This window comes from Neomonachus schauinslandi, chromosome 12 (genome assembly GCF_002201575.2).
Source record: "Neomonachus schauinslandi chromosome 12, ASM220157v2, whole genome shotgun sequence".
NCBI lineage: Eukaryota > Metazoa > Chordata > Mammalia > Carnivora > Phocidae > Neomonachus > Neomonachus schauinslandi.
The window spans coordinates 25,772,182-25,789,145 of NC_058414.1; the positions used below are offsets into that span (position 1 = coordinate 25,772,182).

The following is a 16,964-nucleotide window of genomic DNA, read 5'->3' on the forward strand; positions in this document are numbered from 1 at the left end:
GGGGGGGGGGGGGGGGGGGGGCGTGGCACCTGGGTGGCTCAATTGGTTAAGCATCTGCCTTTGGCTTAGTTCATGGTCCCAGGGTCATGGGAACAAGCCCCGTGTCTGGCTCCCTGCTCAGCGGAGAGTCTGCTTCTCCCTCTCCCTTTGCCCCTCCACCAGCTCATGCAGGGTGCACATGGTCTGTCTCTCAAATAAATAAAATCTTAAGGAAAAAAAAAAAAAAAAGCAAGATCTGGATCTCAGCCCAGAGGCACAGGGGATTGAGGTTGCTTCCTCAGGCTAGCTCAATTCCAGGGGGAGTTGTTGTTACAGATTACATTATATAATACTATATCTGGTATACCTACAGTCTTCAGAGTGATCTGTACTTCTAGCTAATCCCTCAGTATTCCAATCCCTGTTACAATAACTCTTTACTTAAAAAAAATTAACTTGCAAAAAAATAACTTTTCCTATTCAAAATACTGTTTTCTCTCTCCTGATTGGATTCAGACTGTTACAAATGATCAGGAGAGATGACAGAAGTGACATTAGGTAACACTGCAAAGGTCCCACAACCACCATGGGTTGGAAGTGGTTAAACAGTGATTTTGACAAGTGACTTAACAAACCTGAAATTTGAAAGTCATGTTTAAATTAGATTTCTGAATTCTTTGCAGACGACATTCATCTAGAATTTTTCACTATAATTGTTAATTGAAATTAACCGTGATATGCAGTATTATGCTCTGTAAAATTGGTATCTTCCTTTAAAGACAGAAAAAAGGTTTGCAATTTACAGTATGAGCCAGACCATTCAATTTTAATATGGTTTATAAAATTAGATGGTTTATATTTAAAAATAATATTCTCTTAGAAGTCTTCTGAGATATTTACTATTAGGAAATACCCCTTGATTATACGAAATTAAGATACTTATATTATGGTAAAATTAAACAATGTATTTTCTTCTGTGGTATCACTAATTTGTTGCAAAATCCCACTGTGGCACTTAGGTGGTACATTATTTATAGAGGCTCAGAATTACAGAAGGTCAAAGAGTAAAAAGGATAATAACCATTCACTGAAATTCCCTGAAATAATCACTTTTTTTTTTAAGATTTTTTATTTATTTATTTGAGAGAGAGAGAATGAGAGACAGAGAGTATGAGAGGGAGGAGGGTCAGAGGGAGAAGCAGACTCCCCGCTGAGCAGGGAGCCCGATGCGGGACTCGATCCCGGGACTCCAGGATCATGACCTGAGCCGAAGGCAGTCGCTTAACCAACTGAGCCACCCAGGCGCCCTGAAATAATCACTTTCTTAATGATGCATAATGAAAGCTATGTGTTTTGAGAGGAAATTGGAGCTTCTAAAACTCCTGTAAAAAGGCATAATGGTGTTCATTTTAGAGGTCCCTTTTGCTTTCCACTAAGATTTTGGGATGACAGGAGAAGTGGTGTCCATAAAGTGGGCATTGTATTTCTGAATGCCATCTTTAACGGTGACAATGACCGTTTAGGAGAATTTTTTCTCCAATCAAAAATGAACTGTGGGCGTGTCTTCAGCTAAACCTACTGGACTACAATTCTACTTCACATGATATTTAGGGTGTGCTATGCTAGTTACTCAATCAGTGACCTCAAAAGGTACTTAAGTGTACAATTACCCAGAATACTGAAATATGGGTTAGAGAAATATTCTTGAGAAAGTATGCAGATTGTAGAGCCATTTTCTGGTTAAAATGCTCTAAAAATAATATGAGCATACAGTTTTTCATTTCAGCTGCTAGGAAATAATAAAGCACAGAAGGATGAAGTGAGGCCTGATTCTCTTGGTAGAAACACCACTTCAAATGACAGCTAATTGCATTTCCCATTAATGAGCTCAACAGCATTTTTCTAATTCTAATAGATTTTGCATTTTTGGTCACATAGAAAAAAGGAAACTTCACATACTCAAAAATGCCTTTAAAAACCCAACCCTGGTCCTGCTGGCTGGATCTAATTGGTATTATGTGGATCATTACTTTAAGGTCGCCTCAGTCATCTCTTATGGATTATTAGTGATGGTTCTGAATTCTAAGCCATGATAATGAATTTGGACTATTTTTAAGCCAGAATTAATTCAATAAATGTGTACTGTATAGCCCACAAAATTTCCAGGAATCTGAATGTTGCTGCCCAAACTACTGTCCCAAAATGAATTCTCCACACTCCCTAACTCATATCATGGCTCCTATATCAAGGTCCAGGATGAGTCTCAATAACAGACTGAGGGTTATGTACCCACACAAAAGTGCCAGAGATTCTAGAAAGGCAAATAGCTGGCCTTTTCAGATTCTGTGTTGCAAGGTGGGCTCTGTTTTCCAGTAAAACCTTTAACCTGGGAAATACCCAAGACATGGAAAGGATTCTCTATCCATTATGGTAACAAAAATAACTTAATGAACAATCTCAAATCTTTTGTTTATTAGCACAAAGTTTATTCCTCACTCATATGACAGTCTAAGTATCACTACCCACAGAGGCATCGATTCTGCTTCAAGATGGTATTCAATGACTTCTACCTGGTGGCACTCTTGCCTTCTTCAGCACTTGGTTTCTAAAGTCACTCAGGAAGTGTGGAGAAGGCACGCCCAAGTCCTAACAATCTCAGGCTTGAACTGAGACCTCTTACTTTTACTCATATACTACTGGGGCTGCATAGATACAAAGGAGGTCTGACACGTATAGTCCCTGACAAGGTGTCATTTCCAAAGGCAGAATTTCACAATGGAGTGAGAAGACACAACTCTGTTAGGCAGCTAGCAGCCTCGGCCACAGGTACAGATGGACAACTAAAATATGAGTAATGTCCACTACTCTAACATTACGTTTTCTGTTTTCAGCAATGTTTCAAGTAAGCCACCATTGAAATGAGAGAGATGAAGACGGGCTAAGTTCAGAACCCAGTAAAGATAAAAAAGATATTGGATAAGAATTATTTCTAGACTCAGGCACTTAGGTGGCTCAGTTAGGTGTCTGACTCTTCATTTCGGCTCAGGTCATGATCTCATGGTCATGGGATGGAGCCCTGACTTATGCTCTGTGCTCAGTGGGGAGTCTGCTGAAGATTCTCTCCCTCTCTCTCTCTCTCCCTCTCTCTCTGTCCCCACCTCTGCATTCTCTAAAAAAAAAAAAAAAAAAAAAAAAGAATGACTTCTAGACTAAATCTTAGAACTGAGATTGCTAGCACAAGAAACTCACTAGAAGAACATAAGTAGAAGCCAGCTCAGTATTGTTTTTGATGCTGTTTGTGCTACCAAAGCAACCACAAGGCTAGACTGCAGAAATCTTGTCACTGTTGTGAACCCAAAGGCAATTTCAGGGCTCTAAACCTGCTGCAGAAACAGCAAGATATGAAAGCTGTTTAGCCCCAAGCACATACCTCTTCGGATGTGCCAGAGAGGGTTACAGACAGAAGGGTTACTCCCAGAGCAAGCACATGGGCTAACCAAGATATCTGCTTTATCCAAGAGTAGGTTGTCTTTGCGTTTCTTACCCAACGAATTGTAGTATGTACCACAAACCTGTGACTGCTCTGTATTTCCTACTCTTTTTTCAAATGAGAATTTTTATTGTGGTCATCCAGAAGACAGTATCATTTCATATAAGATACCTGGGCAATAATGGCAACAGGGCAAAAAAACAAAAAAGCAACCGATATTCCGCTGTATTATAAATAGTCAAATTAGGAAAAGTTGTATCGCCATGATGGAGAGAATTGCATGTTACCTGGAAAGCCTGGATTTTTATCTGGATGTACTAACTTGTTGGGATTTTGGATCGTCTTCTACGGAAAGATAGTGTGTTCTATGTGTGAGGAAAAAAAAAAAAAAACATATGCACAGATATTCAGACGACCAAAGGAACAGTCTGTGACAGTGCTTTAAAATACTCTTCTTTCTCCATCCTTCTAGTAACAGTACCTCCCAAGTTTTAGGTGATTACCTACTAGAAACTGTATTTCTCAGTCTCTCTTGCCACAGTAGGGCCATATGATGAAATTCTCGTCAAGAGCATTTGAGGAGCAACATATGTACAACTTTCTGGTCATGCTGTTTGCCTTCCACTAAGTTTCCCCTTCTTTTTCACCCTAACCATAAATGTGGTAGTGTCGATCCAGTTTTGGTCATTCAGATGAGGACAACAACCGAAGGAACGGCAGATAGATGGGACCACGCTTGCTCTACAACTAATCTACCTATTAGGTAAGAGTTTTATCTGAGAAAAATATATACAGTCTCTGTCATGTTAGCCATTGTTTAAGTAACTGAACCAATAATCTGCTAGAGGTCAGAACTCTACCCCATTACATAGACTTGAACGTAAAGGAAGTGAATGCTTCACAGAGTGAAATCTGCTTCACTATTTCTTACATTCCTCTATCTTCTTAGGGCAGTGTTATTTTGGCCCTGAGGAAACCGCTTATTACTTATATATTTATATTACTAGAATCTAGTAGTATATCTTTCATTCAATACTGAATTTGGGGGTACACATGTGTCTAAAAAGCAACTGGTTCCCAAACAATTTTCATTCCCAGATCAAGTTTTCAAATGCTGAATGACGGAAGCTTGCTGGCACAGAGCCACCAATGAGCTGCAGAGGCGGAAGGTGAGACTAGAAGGCAGTCATCCCACTCGAGTCAATGCTCATAGGAAGAGTCTGTCTTCTTGTCTCTTCTTTAAAATGTTCTTGTCCGACTGGAAACAGCCTAGTGTAGAACTTCAGAAAGGAGTTTGGAGCCAGTCCACTCAGATTTTTCACTGGATGAATTACTAACCTTTTTCAGTAAAACGAGAGTAATGATTCCTATTTCCCACTTCCAAGGGTTAAAGATTCAATGATTTACACACACAACACTTAGAACTAAGTTGGCACATAATAAGTAATCCATATGTGAATATTAGAAAACGGTATCATTGGGTCACTGGATCTGATTATAGAGAGATTTTTTAAATAGATTATCATAAGATGTGCTTAGATTTTAACTGCCTACAAGCACATTCCTACTCCATCGCCAATGATGCAGGATGCTGTCAGAGAGTCAATAAAATTTCCTGGGAATCTAAAGGACTCCATGAGGTCACTCCAGAAACCCCAGGAAGAACACTGGCATAGATTAAGGGGGGTAAGGATGGGAAAGGTGTACAGGCAGGGACCTAGATAATTGGAACACTAGGTTTCTTGGCAGTTTCCATCTGTTTTGCCCTTGTTTCCCATTATTTAGCAACATTCTCTTAAGTTCTACTCGGATACTTGTTTTCAATTCTAGTACCTGTTATGTCAATCTGTTTACCCAGCTTAATTTAACAAATATTATTCACTATACACAAGGCACTGTGTTAGGTGATATGAGTACACACACACACACACACACACACACACACGTGGGTGCGCACGCACACACACACGCACACAGCCATCTCTACGAGCAGTTGCTTACACTGCAATGCTTTCTAGAAAGAGCGTATACAAAATAAATTTGGAAGGAAGATAAAATTTTATAGCTATTATAATACAAAAAATTTCTCTGAGAAAAAGTTAAGAAAGATTGCTTTTGGGGAAATCTTTCACGTGAAAGTTGGTGCTTATATTCTATTTTAAATGACTGCTAAGACGCCTATGACCAGAGATGGAGCTCTCGCATTAAAACATGGAGATGAAAAAAAAAAAAAAAAAAAGGTAGGTTGCAGAAAATAAAATAAAAGGAGAGAAAAGGGCAATGTACGAGTACGTGATCAAGGCTGAACCTTATAGTAAATAAAACTGGAGATGGACATTGGGTTAGGGTCTTTGGATGATCTGAAGCCTGCAGTCAGGGAGCCAGATGTCATTAAGTGAATAATTCCAGATCATATAATTTCACTTGAGAACTGTTAACATCAACTGTGTTTCAGATAACTTGTTAATATATTTATTAGCTATCTCTTGGCACTTCATTTTAATCTAACATGTTCATAATTTTTTCTCTCACCTGTGAACTCCTCCAGAGCAAAATTCACTCTTACCAGTATTTGAATTCTTAGAATATCTTGGTTTCCTCAGCAACAGGACGTTTGCTTGTTCTTACCACTTTTCCCCCTTGCAACCATACTTGACTATATTGACTCAATGCAATTGTTTTGGGATTTTAATTTAGTTACTGAGCCATGAGGCTTGATGTTCAGATGCTATCATTGGTTTGGCTTGAGAGTGCCTTTGATAATATCACTACTGTAATATGTCCAGAACATTTCTATAACTTATCAACAAGCAGCACTAACTCACATACAGATACAATGTATCATAGCCAAGAATAAATCACTGTAGTTCTAAAAATAAAAGCACTTATTACAAAGTGATTTGCTGGTAATTCTACTGATGCCAGATAAGCTACGGAAAACAGTTTCATTGAACATAAAGGGTTATCTGTGGGGCACCTGGGTGGCTCAGTCAGTTAAGCATCTGCCTTCAGCTCAGGTCATGATCCCAGGGTCCCGGGATCGAGCCCCCCCCGTCGGACTCCCTGCTCGGCAGGAAGTCTGCTTCTCCCTCTCCCACTCTCCCTGCTTGTGTTCCCTCTCTCTGTCAAATAAAATCTTTTTTTTTTTTTTAAAAAGGGGGTTATCTGTCCATCAGCAGCAGCAGGCCGCAAACACATTGTGCAGTTATAAGTGGAATATTCAATAAAGTAAACAGTGCACAAAGACTTAATCATTTAGATGGCCCTTAAGTAGTTATTAGCTGTGGCTCAGAAATAAGCTTGTAAATACAAGTTCTATAAAGGTGAGGATTTACTGAAGAATAATTTCAGGTATGTGATACCTAGAGAAAAATGTGAACTCTGACAGAGAAAAAGTTTCCCATTTTGTAAGCAAACAAATCCAATGAGGTAATATTGATATATTCATAAAAAAAAAAAAACCTGTGATTCTACAAGTTGCCTGTTTTTGTAAGTCAATACATCTTAGACAATGTTGACAATATGTTTATTTTATTTGGTGTACCTAACAGAAGTGCTTAGAAAGGTGTCTAAATTTTTGACAAAGATGTTAATTTTCCTTAATAAAATAGAGTGAACATAAAATGAATTACATAGCAAAGATGTTTCTATGTATATAAAAATGGATGGCATACAGTATAAAAATTTAACAGTGTATAAAAGAAAAAGGAACAGAATGAGAGAGATCCTTTAGAAGTTAAAAAGACCTGAAGCTTTTTAGCAATGCTTATTCACATATTTTAAATAGTGTTATCCACCATCCAATTACAATCAACTTCCAGGTTCATATTAGCATCTTATTTAACTACTCTTTTTTTTTTTTTTTTAAGATTTTATTTATTTATTTATTTATTTGACAGAGAGAGACACAGTGAGAGAGGGAACACAAGCAGGGGGAGTGGGAGAGGGAGAAGCAGGCTTCCCGCAGAGCAGGGAGCCTGATGCAGGGCTCGATCCCAGGACCCTGGGATCATGACCTGAGCCGAAGGCAGACACTTAACCGACTGAGCCACCCAGGCGCCTTTAACTACTCTTTCTTGTCAGCAATAAATCACTTAATTGAAGTGTGACTGGATCCATAGTTGACTGCAAAGTGAGTAACTATTACAACCCTTATGTGTGAAAAATAAGACAGCTTCAGGTAAGAGATGAGGCTATACAAAAGCCAACAAATTTAAGGCTACTGAATCATCTCTATAAATCAGGATCAAATGAGAATTTCAAGATAATATTTTGTGCGTGTGTGTGTGGCGTGTGTGTGTGTGTGTGTGTGTGTATAATTACTGGTCTAAATCAAACTTACCAATTTACTCCCCAAATTACTTCTGGTATTTTATTTTAGCATACAGTACCAACATTCTCATATCCCCTCAAATTATATATTATAGTCATCTTAACTTATACTTTATGTCTGTCACTAAATTCATTTATTTTATCTTTTTTATTGAGATATAATTCAGATATAACAATGTGTTAATTTGATACACTTAAATGAGGGCATTATGCTAAGTGAAAAAAGTCAGACAGAGAAAGAGAAATACTGTATGATCTCTCTTACATGTGGAATCTAAGGAAGCCGAACTCACAGAGACATTGAGTAGCAGAAAGTAGAATGATGGTTGCTGGGGAGGGTGGGAATAGTGTGATATTGGCCAAAGGGTACAAACTTCCAGTCAAAAGATGAATAAGGTCTGAAGATAGAGCAGGGGGGGGAAACTTAATATCATCTACTTGAAAGTCACTAAGAAACTGCATCTTAAATTTCTCACCACAAAAAAGAAATGGCAATTATGTCAGGTGATAGGAAGGTGTTACCCAACACTACACTGGTAATCATTCTGCAATATATAAGTGTATCAATATTTATTTTTTTGGTAACATCTCTAATATCCTCGTTTTTTCTATCCAAAGATCCTCCTTTTCAAATTCCTACTTGGGGGATGCCTGGGTGGCTTAGTCAGTTAAGCGTCTGCCTTTGGCTCAGGTCATGATCCCAGGATTCTGGGATCAGCAGGGAGTCTGCTTCTCTCTCTCTCTCTCCCTCTGCCCCTCCCCACCATTTTCTCTGTCTCTCTCTCAAATAAGTAAAATCTTTAAAAAAATTTTTTTAAATAAATTCCTATTTGGTCCCTTGTTCATATCCCACATCTGATCATTACAATAGTGTATCTTCTGGTCAAGGTTCTCTCAGTGTTTCTCCTTCCAATCAGAATAAACACTGTTTTAGCTATAGTATTCCACTGCTCAAAATGTCGATGGTATTTTCCTAACATTAAATCCCAAACAATTCTGACATTCGGAGCCACAAAATTTGCCATTAATGAAACTTTTGATCTGACAGCACTCTTCTTCTGTAACAAACTCTTAGATTAACTAGGCTTACTAGCCTCTCACAGTACTTGCTCATCTCCCTGTTTCTCACTTTGTGCTTTTCTTCCTTCTAATTGGGCTTTGCCCTTTTGCCTTCAACTTGATTTTTCAAACCAGAGTTCATAAACCAAGCCCATTAACTCTGGTCTCTAATCACTTTGTCTTTTCCAAAAGTCCTATAGCAAATGTATTGTTACAGCTGGTCTAATTTATCTGACATTTAATCATTTAATTTTCTGTATTATAATCTAAATTTCAAGATGTATAAATGTCGACTCCCCAATTAGATTAAAATTTCAGGCAGATTGGAAACAATTTGGTCTTTTAAAACACACATGTGGGGTGCCTGGGTGGCTCAGTCGTTAAGCGTCTGCCTTCGGCTCAGGTCATAATCCCAGGGTCCTGGGATCGAGCCCCACATCGGGCTCCCAGCTCAGCGGGAAGCCTGCTTCTCCCTCTCCCACTCCCGCTGCTTGTGTTCCCTCTCTCGCTGTGACTCTGTCAAATAAATAAAATCTTAAAACAAAACAAAACAAAACACACATGTGGGGGCTTCTGGGTGGCTCAGGTGGTTAAGCGTCTGCCTTCGGCTCAGGTCATGGGATCAAGCCCCGCATCAGGCTCCTGGCTCAGCGAGGAGCCTGCTTCTCCCTCTCCCTCTGCCTCTCTCCCTGCTCATGCTTTCTCTCTCTCTCTCTCTCTCTCTCTCTGTATCTCTGTGTCTCAAATGAATAAATAAAAAAACTTAAAAAATTAAAAAAAATAAAAATTAAAAATTAAAAAAAATTAAAAAAATAAAACACATGTGGGGGCACCTGGGTCGCTCAGTCGGTTAAGCGACTGCCTTTGGCTCAGGTCATGGTCGCAGGGGCCTGGGATCAAGCCCTGAGTTGGGCTCCCTGCTCAGCGGCGAATCTGCTTCTCCTTCTGCCTCTATGCACCTGTTCCCTTTCTCTTTCTGTCTCTCTCTCAAATAAATAAAATCCTTAAAAAAACTTAAAAAAATAAAACACACATGTGCGCAGAGTAACCACATCAGAGGTCTTTTTGTCCCCAAGCACCTCTTCTCCCCTTCTTACTTAGTACAGCTTCTGCTTTTCACCTGCATACATGACCACCTTGAAGGTAACTGGGCCCACGAGGCCACTAAATTCTGGCCAACGTCCCACAAGAGGAAAGGTTTTGTGTGACTTCGAGCAAGAACCCCCAACAAGAGGGAGAATACTGTTTGTCCTTTGTCCATTAAGAGCGAGCACAAGTAACAGAGGTGGGTTTGAGGCAGAGGTCACAGATGACAGAAACCAAACAGGACCACGGACCCCCTCTTCGTGAAGCATCCCTATCAGCTCCAGTCTATACAACTGACTGCTACTCAGACTGAAGTGAAAAACAAACTTCCATAGTGTTGAAATCAAACTGTTTTTGTAATTGGTAGTATTCCTAACTGGTACACTGGATTTTAAGCATTATTAGCATAAAAATAGTGATAGTCGAATCACTTCCATTTCAAGTTTGTTTATACAGCAATCTGCAAATAGAATACATTTATAGTTAAACCTTGCATCCATTCCTAAATATCAAAGTAAAAAAGAAAAAAAATGGGCTTTTAAAAAGATAACTGAACATGAAAACAGTACTTCTATACATACCATTAATATCAAGGCTCCAACACTATCCCATTTTCTTCAAATTGGCTAGGAATCTATCACAAATGCTGCCTTCATAAATAACCAAAAAGGGGGAAAAAAAAAGTATTCTTTGGACTAACCTGTGTCATCTGCTATTTGATGTTTAAAACATTTTTGAGCTATTTTTCAAAAAGTACTAGACAACTCAAGAACAACTGACCATCCATACGGAAAGAATATGTCACTTCATATACTTTGTACACAGGTTCTTTTGCATTTTAAAAATTTTAGCAGATATAAACAACAAAGAATTGTCTCCCAGAGTGTAGTTAACAGTCACTCAACAAGTAATAGGTCACTTTATTGTAACCCCATGGTTTTGAAATGAACAAATGAAGGAAGGCAGAGAGAGAACAAGTGCTTAATAAGACATTAAGAAAATGTCATATGAAAATGAAGTAGATTTTTGGCTTTTTCTGCAAATACAACTAATTATCTAAGAAAAGAGTAAGTACTGCCTCCATTGGCATTTCAGTGAACCACTAATTCCTAATTACAATCCCAATTACAGCAGGAATTAAAACAATTTCAGGAGATACTAACAGGTAAATGAATAATTTGTACCTCTGTTTTAACGACGGGTAAAAATTCACAAAGTTGACAGCTCTTGAAAGCAGTTTAATAGCTTTAAAGTTCATTTATCCAAAGCAATTAAGAGCTTTCAAAGGAAAGCGCTCATAAATTGAACTGATTTTCCAGTCAGCACATACTCAGTGAAGATGTCACTGGACATGAGCTCCCAGCTTCGGCTATGCCATGAAGCTAGCTCTAGACTTCTTGTCCCACAGCACAAGGACTGTGGACGTCACAAAAGCAAAGCCCAAACACTTAAGTAGATAATGTTAGTGTCTGCGCTGGAAATCATCTTCCATCATCCCAAGTTAGTGGTGAAGAAATGGGCTCACAGATGGAATGTGACTGAGCCAAAGCAAGTAATTCTGCTGATGACAGTTTTCACATGCATCAAGAACTCCTCTTCACCCTCAAATTTAACATCCCTTCCATTATCACACAGCCTATCCACCTTCTAGGCTGGAAACTGAAAGAGGAGGAAGGGAGGGGGTGCAGGAGCCAAAGGAGGAGAAGGGAGAGAAGAAAAGAAAAAGACACACAGAATCCTTCTTACAGTTCATTTCCATACACATCAACCAAATCAGAAAACAGGCAGTTTATCGAGGTTCTGTCCAAGGACAGATGTCAAGAGTTCAAGTCCCCACTGATGACTAGCCAAACTGCTTTTCAGAACCAGTTCTGCAGAGGTGCCTTTATAGGATGTCAGCTCGAGAAATTTCTGTACTTGGAGTCAGTAGTTTCTCCACATCATTTAAATAATCCAATAAATGAAACTAATAAAAGTGGCTAACCATCACTGACTTTCTCCTATATGCAGGCAATTGGCTAAGAAGTGTATTTAATTATTTTCTTCTTTTAACAATTCTACAATCTAAACATTATTGTCTTCCCATTATTTGCTGAAGTCTGTGAGTGTTTTCCAAAGGTTGCCACCACATCAAATGACGTAAGTGACATTTATAACCTGGTTATTGGGTAGAATATACTTGCTTAATCCACTCATGCCAAGTAGCCCTGCTCTAAATTGCATCTCAACACGGAACAACATTTCTTAGACTATTGTGAGTCAGAGGATCCTAGTTTTTGCAAAAACACTTTATTTTCAGTAATTGTGGCAAACATTTTTTTAAAAAGATTTTATTTGAGAGCGAGAGAGCATGCACAACCAGAGGGAGAGGGAGAAGCAGACTCCCTGCTGAGCAGGGAGCCCGACATGGGGCTCAATCCCAGGACCCCGGGATCATGACCTGAACCGAAGGCAGATGCTTAACCGATTGAGCCACCCAGGCACCCCTGTGGCAAAAAATTTTTAAAAGACAGTTGACAGAACTTTTTTAAATATAAAATTTCTACACTTGGATTAATGTATATAATAGATTCTGTTTGATCCCCACAAGAATTCCATGACATAACGTGGAAGCTGATTTTCCTATATTACAAATGTAGAAACTCAGAACGTGACAGATACGGTTGACAGATTTAGCTAAAAGAAATACAGGACACCCAGTTAAATTTGAATTTTGATAAAGATCAGATGTTTTTAGTGTTTTTCCCAAATACTGCATACCTGTATTAAAAAATTTGTTATTTGTGTGAAATTCAAACTTAACTGAGCAACTTTTGTTTTACCTGGAAACCCTATTGAGAAGTGCCCTAACCAAGGTAAGAGGCTAAAATCTCTGGACCACCTCTACCATGCGGTGTTAACTGGTAGATATTATTGCTTAGAAATGTGGAAGGGGTCATAAACAGATGGCTATTTCAGTTTCCTTGTCAACTGACTGAAATCTCAATTATGTTCTTCATTTTCTCACATGAAAAGTGAATTTAGAAAAAAAATTATTTTAGTTGATATTCACTCTTGTAAAAATGCCTACTGTTTTCTATTTCCAAAGTACTTTACAGTTTATTATCTCATTGATAACAACCTTCAGGGAATAAACTGAAGAGTTGCTGTTCATATTTTTTTTCCAGATTTGATGATCAAGGCTGAGAAAATTTAGAAAATCCAACCAGTTTCTCACAGCTACTAGGGACATCTAAGCCTGAGGTACAAATCTTGTTATATAAAAATCCAATTACGTGGGCGCCTGGGTGGCTCAGTTGGTTAAGCGACTGCCTTCGGCTCAGGTCATGATCCTGGAGTCCCTGGATCGAGTCCCGCATCGGGCTTCCTGCTCGGCAGGGAGTCTGCTTCTCCCTCTGACCCTCCCCCCTCTCATGTGCTCTCTCATTCTCTCTCTCTCAAATAAATAAAATCTTTAAAAAAAATCCAATTACGTAAAAGTAACATATATTCTATTTCCATTATAGTAAAATAACAATAGTAAAGGCTATTTTTGACCTTTACTTTAACAGACAATTATTAGGGATGAGCCACTCTACCTTATCCTGGCGTGTATCAAAATGGTAAGATCAGAGAAAAAAACGTATGATTTCCTGAGTAAATTTTAAAAAGCACTTCATTTAAAAAGTCTTTAAACTTGAAAAAAGGGTTGGATGTTTTAAAAACATGTCAGCATCAACAGAAATATGGTGTCTTAGTTTTTAATTATAATATTGTCTTAATGTCTTATGATAGAGACTTGGTTCTATTATATTGTTAATATATATATAAAAAAAATCATTCAGCCTTTAACCAAATAAATAAGCCTAACACAGAAAGACAAATACTACATGATACCACTTCCATGAGGAAACTCAAAGAGTAAAGTCATAGAAGTAGAGTAGGATGGTGGTTGCCCAGGGTTGCGGCAAGTGGGAAATGGGGAGGTATTAGTCAGAGGTAACGAAGTTTCAGTTATGCAAGAGGAATAAACCCTAGAGATCTTCTGTTTAACATAATACCTATAGTTAAAAATACTGTATTATACACTTAAAAATCTGCTAACCCTCTTATCACAAAAAATAGAATAATAAATATGATGGTGGGAAGAAACTTCTAGAGATGATGGATAGGTTTATAGTACTGATTGTAGTGATGGTATCAGGGGTGTACGTATACTTATCTCCAAACTCATCAAGTTGTACCCATCATATATGACTTCTATATGCCAAAAGGTAGTCAGAAACAAAAGGAAATGAAAAGAACTTAGGAAGGAATCACCGAAGTTCAATTATGTCAAGTGTATTTCATAGCAGTCAAGACAGCTATGTTAAATGACCTCTTCTAACAGGTAAATGAATTAAAGCCATCAGTCGTTTAGTGAACCAACTTGTCTGGCATACCTTTGCTCAAAAACTAACTACTGCAAGAGGCCGCGGGTTGCTTCCATGGCTAATATTAGGGGGGAATCGTAAGCATTCAGCTAAATTAAACAGTCAAAAGTCTTTTCCAAGATCAAGTGGACAAATATCAACACATTTAAAAATATATGAAGAGGGTTAAGAAAAAAAAAATCGAAGCCACTGTCCTTGATTAGCATTTAAAATGAAAGAGTATATTGGGCGCCTGGGTGGCTCAGTTGGTTAAGTGACTGCCTTCAGCTAAGGTCATGATCCCAGGGTCCTGGGATCGAGTCCCGCATCGGGCTCCCTGCTCTGCGGGGAGCCTGCTTCTCCCTCTCCCACTCCCCCTGCTTGTGTTCCTGCTCTTGCTGTGTCTCTCTCTGTCAAATAAATAAATAAAATCTTTAAAAAAATAAAATAAAATAAAATAAGATAAAATAAAATGAAAGAGTATAGAAGATAATTAGGAAGGCTAAAAGTTAGCTGCTATTTGTAAAAAGAGCCATCTTTAAAAAAATGCTCATAACTCAATTGTTCTTTCCTTCCTCTTCTTGACCCCATGTTCTCTCTCTCCTTTCTTATGCAATCTTCCCTCTGTTCCCTTTCCTATTTCTCTTAGAATCCTTGTCTCTCTTCTTTTTCTCAGCATCATCAATTTCCTTTGGTACTGGGCTCTTGGTTTTTCATTATTACACTAATTTTCCTCTCATCTTTTTCCACCTTTCCATCAATTTTTCATAAATGGAATTTGTAATGAGGCAATACATTTTAAAAGACTTTACAGCTATATAATACTATAAGTTATTGATAAATGCATTCTAATACCTGTGTATTACTGAATAGGTCATCAGGTGTCTAATTACCATGTTTCAAAATGACGCTTAGAAATGTTTTTTAAGACCTGATATAACTTTAAGGTTTTTTTTTTTTAAAGATTTTATTTATTTATTTGACAGAGAGAGACAGAGAGAGAACGAGCAGTGGGGAGGGGCGGAGAAGCAGACTCCCCGCTGAGCAGGGTGCCTGATGTGGGGGCTCAATGCCAGGACCCTGGGATCATGACCTGAGCCGAAGGCAGATGCTTAACTGCCTGAGCCACCCAGACGCCCAAGGTTTATTTTATCACGTTTATTGTGTTCATGAGTAGTGTTGCTTTTTTTTAATATGATCTTATATACTAAAATTTTCAGTCTCTTGATACATGATATTTAACATATTAGCAAATAAGAATATTTAGAAGGGTTGTATTACACTGAACCATATTTCTTTAAGTAGAAACGTATATAAAACCTATATGGTAATATTACATAGATACTAACATTATTTTATTAACTCATGATTTTTTTTCAACAATGAAAAATGAAGTAGGCCTTGACCAGCCCATTGGGTTTCTACAAAAGAACTGTCACTGATCTTACCATCTGGCATTTGCATCCATGCAGAATGTCTACCTAATCTTAGTGCTATTCAGTCTGATGATGCCTACGTATTTTTTTTATTAATATTGCCATACAAAGCTAGATATTAGCTAATGTCTATTTCACCCCATTTTCACTGGTGTGACTTTTTATTGTGAATAATTCTATTTGTTAAAGATATTTAGAAAACTTAAGTCTCAAGAAGAATTGTTCTATATATTACAATTGTTTCAAGTCAAATTACCTAACATGTATCCCATAACACTCAAGCAAAAGCACTTGTGTTTGTCAGCCCATTCTAAAAGGTGAATTTAAAAATATCAGCAGATATTTCACTTAAAGTCTTTTCAACAGGTTCTCGGGATATATATGAGTCATAAACTTTTCTTTTTTGTTATTGATTTATTTCTCCTTACCCTCCTTTATAAGAGTAAAGGATATTACAAAAGGGTTTATTCATTTTAATGTGTAAAATATATTGATCTTCACTGAATATATATCATCACTAAGATGCCCTCAAAATTAATCCAACCTGACACTTACGGAAGCTCTATTTTCTCTAAAATTTCATTTTGCTTCCCGTCATACTCATTTTAACAAATCCCCATTCACTGATTAAAGCAAAGCATCAACACTTTTCATATAAAAAACACAGACTTGAAATCTGGAGAAATATTTCACTTAGCTTCTAAAAATTCTATTCCATTCTCCAATGTGATTCAACACGTTGTCCATCTGAGCAGATGGACCCTCATCTCAAAACTGTTTTAGGATTCATGATTCATGGCAACCTCCTGTCCCAGGTACCCAAACACCTGCTCGTGGCATCACCGTAGCCTGGCCCGATTCCAGACGCCAACAGCTCCCACTGCTCCTGAGGTCTCGCGGTTTGAAGTGATTTGGGCAGATGCAGAGCCACGTAAGGAAGAGTACGCTTTCCTTCTAACAGTAGTGTGCTATCTTTTTCTCACAAAACGGGAGAAGCTAACAGATATTAGCTTAGTATTAAGAAATATCAAGAGGGGCGCCTGGGTGGCTCAGTCGGTTAAGCGACTGCCGTTGGCTCGGGTCATGATCCTGGAGTCCCGGGATCGAGTCCCGCATCGGGCTCCCTGTTCGGCAGGGAGTCTGCTTCTCCCTCTCCCTCTGCCTGCTGTTCCCCCTGCTTGTGCTTGTTCT

The 16,964-nt window shown here is 38.3% G+C and overlaps 1 protein-coding gene across 7 annotated transcripts in view; it reads right to left on the reverse strand.

Moving 5' to 3' along the window:
• Window positions 1–16,964, reverse strand: part of CACNA2D1 (calcium voltage-gated channel auxiliary subunit alpha2delta 1) — a 503,379-nt gene that overhangs the window by 118,927 nt on the left and 367,488 nt on the right. The gene's annotated exons all lie outside the window — the stretch shown is intronic.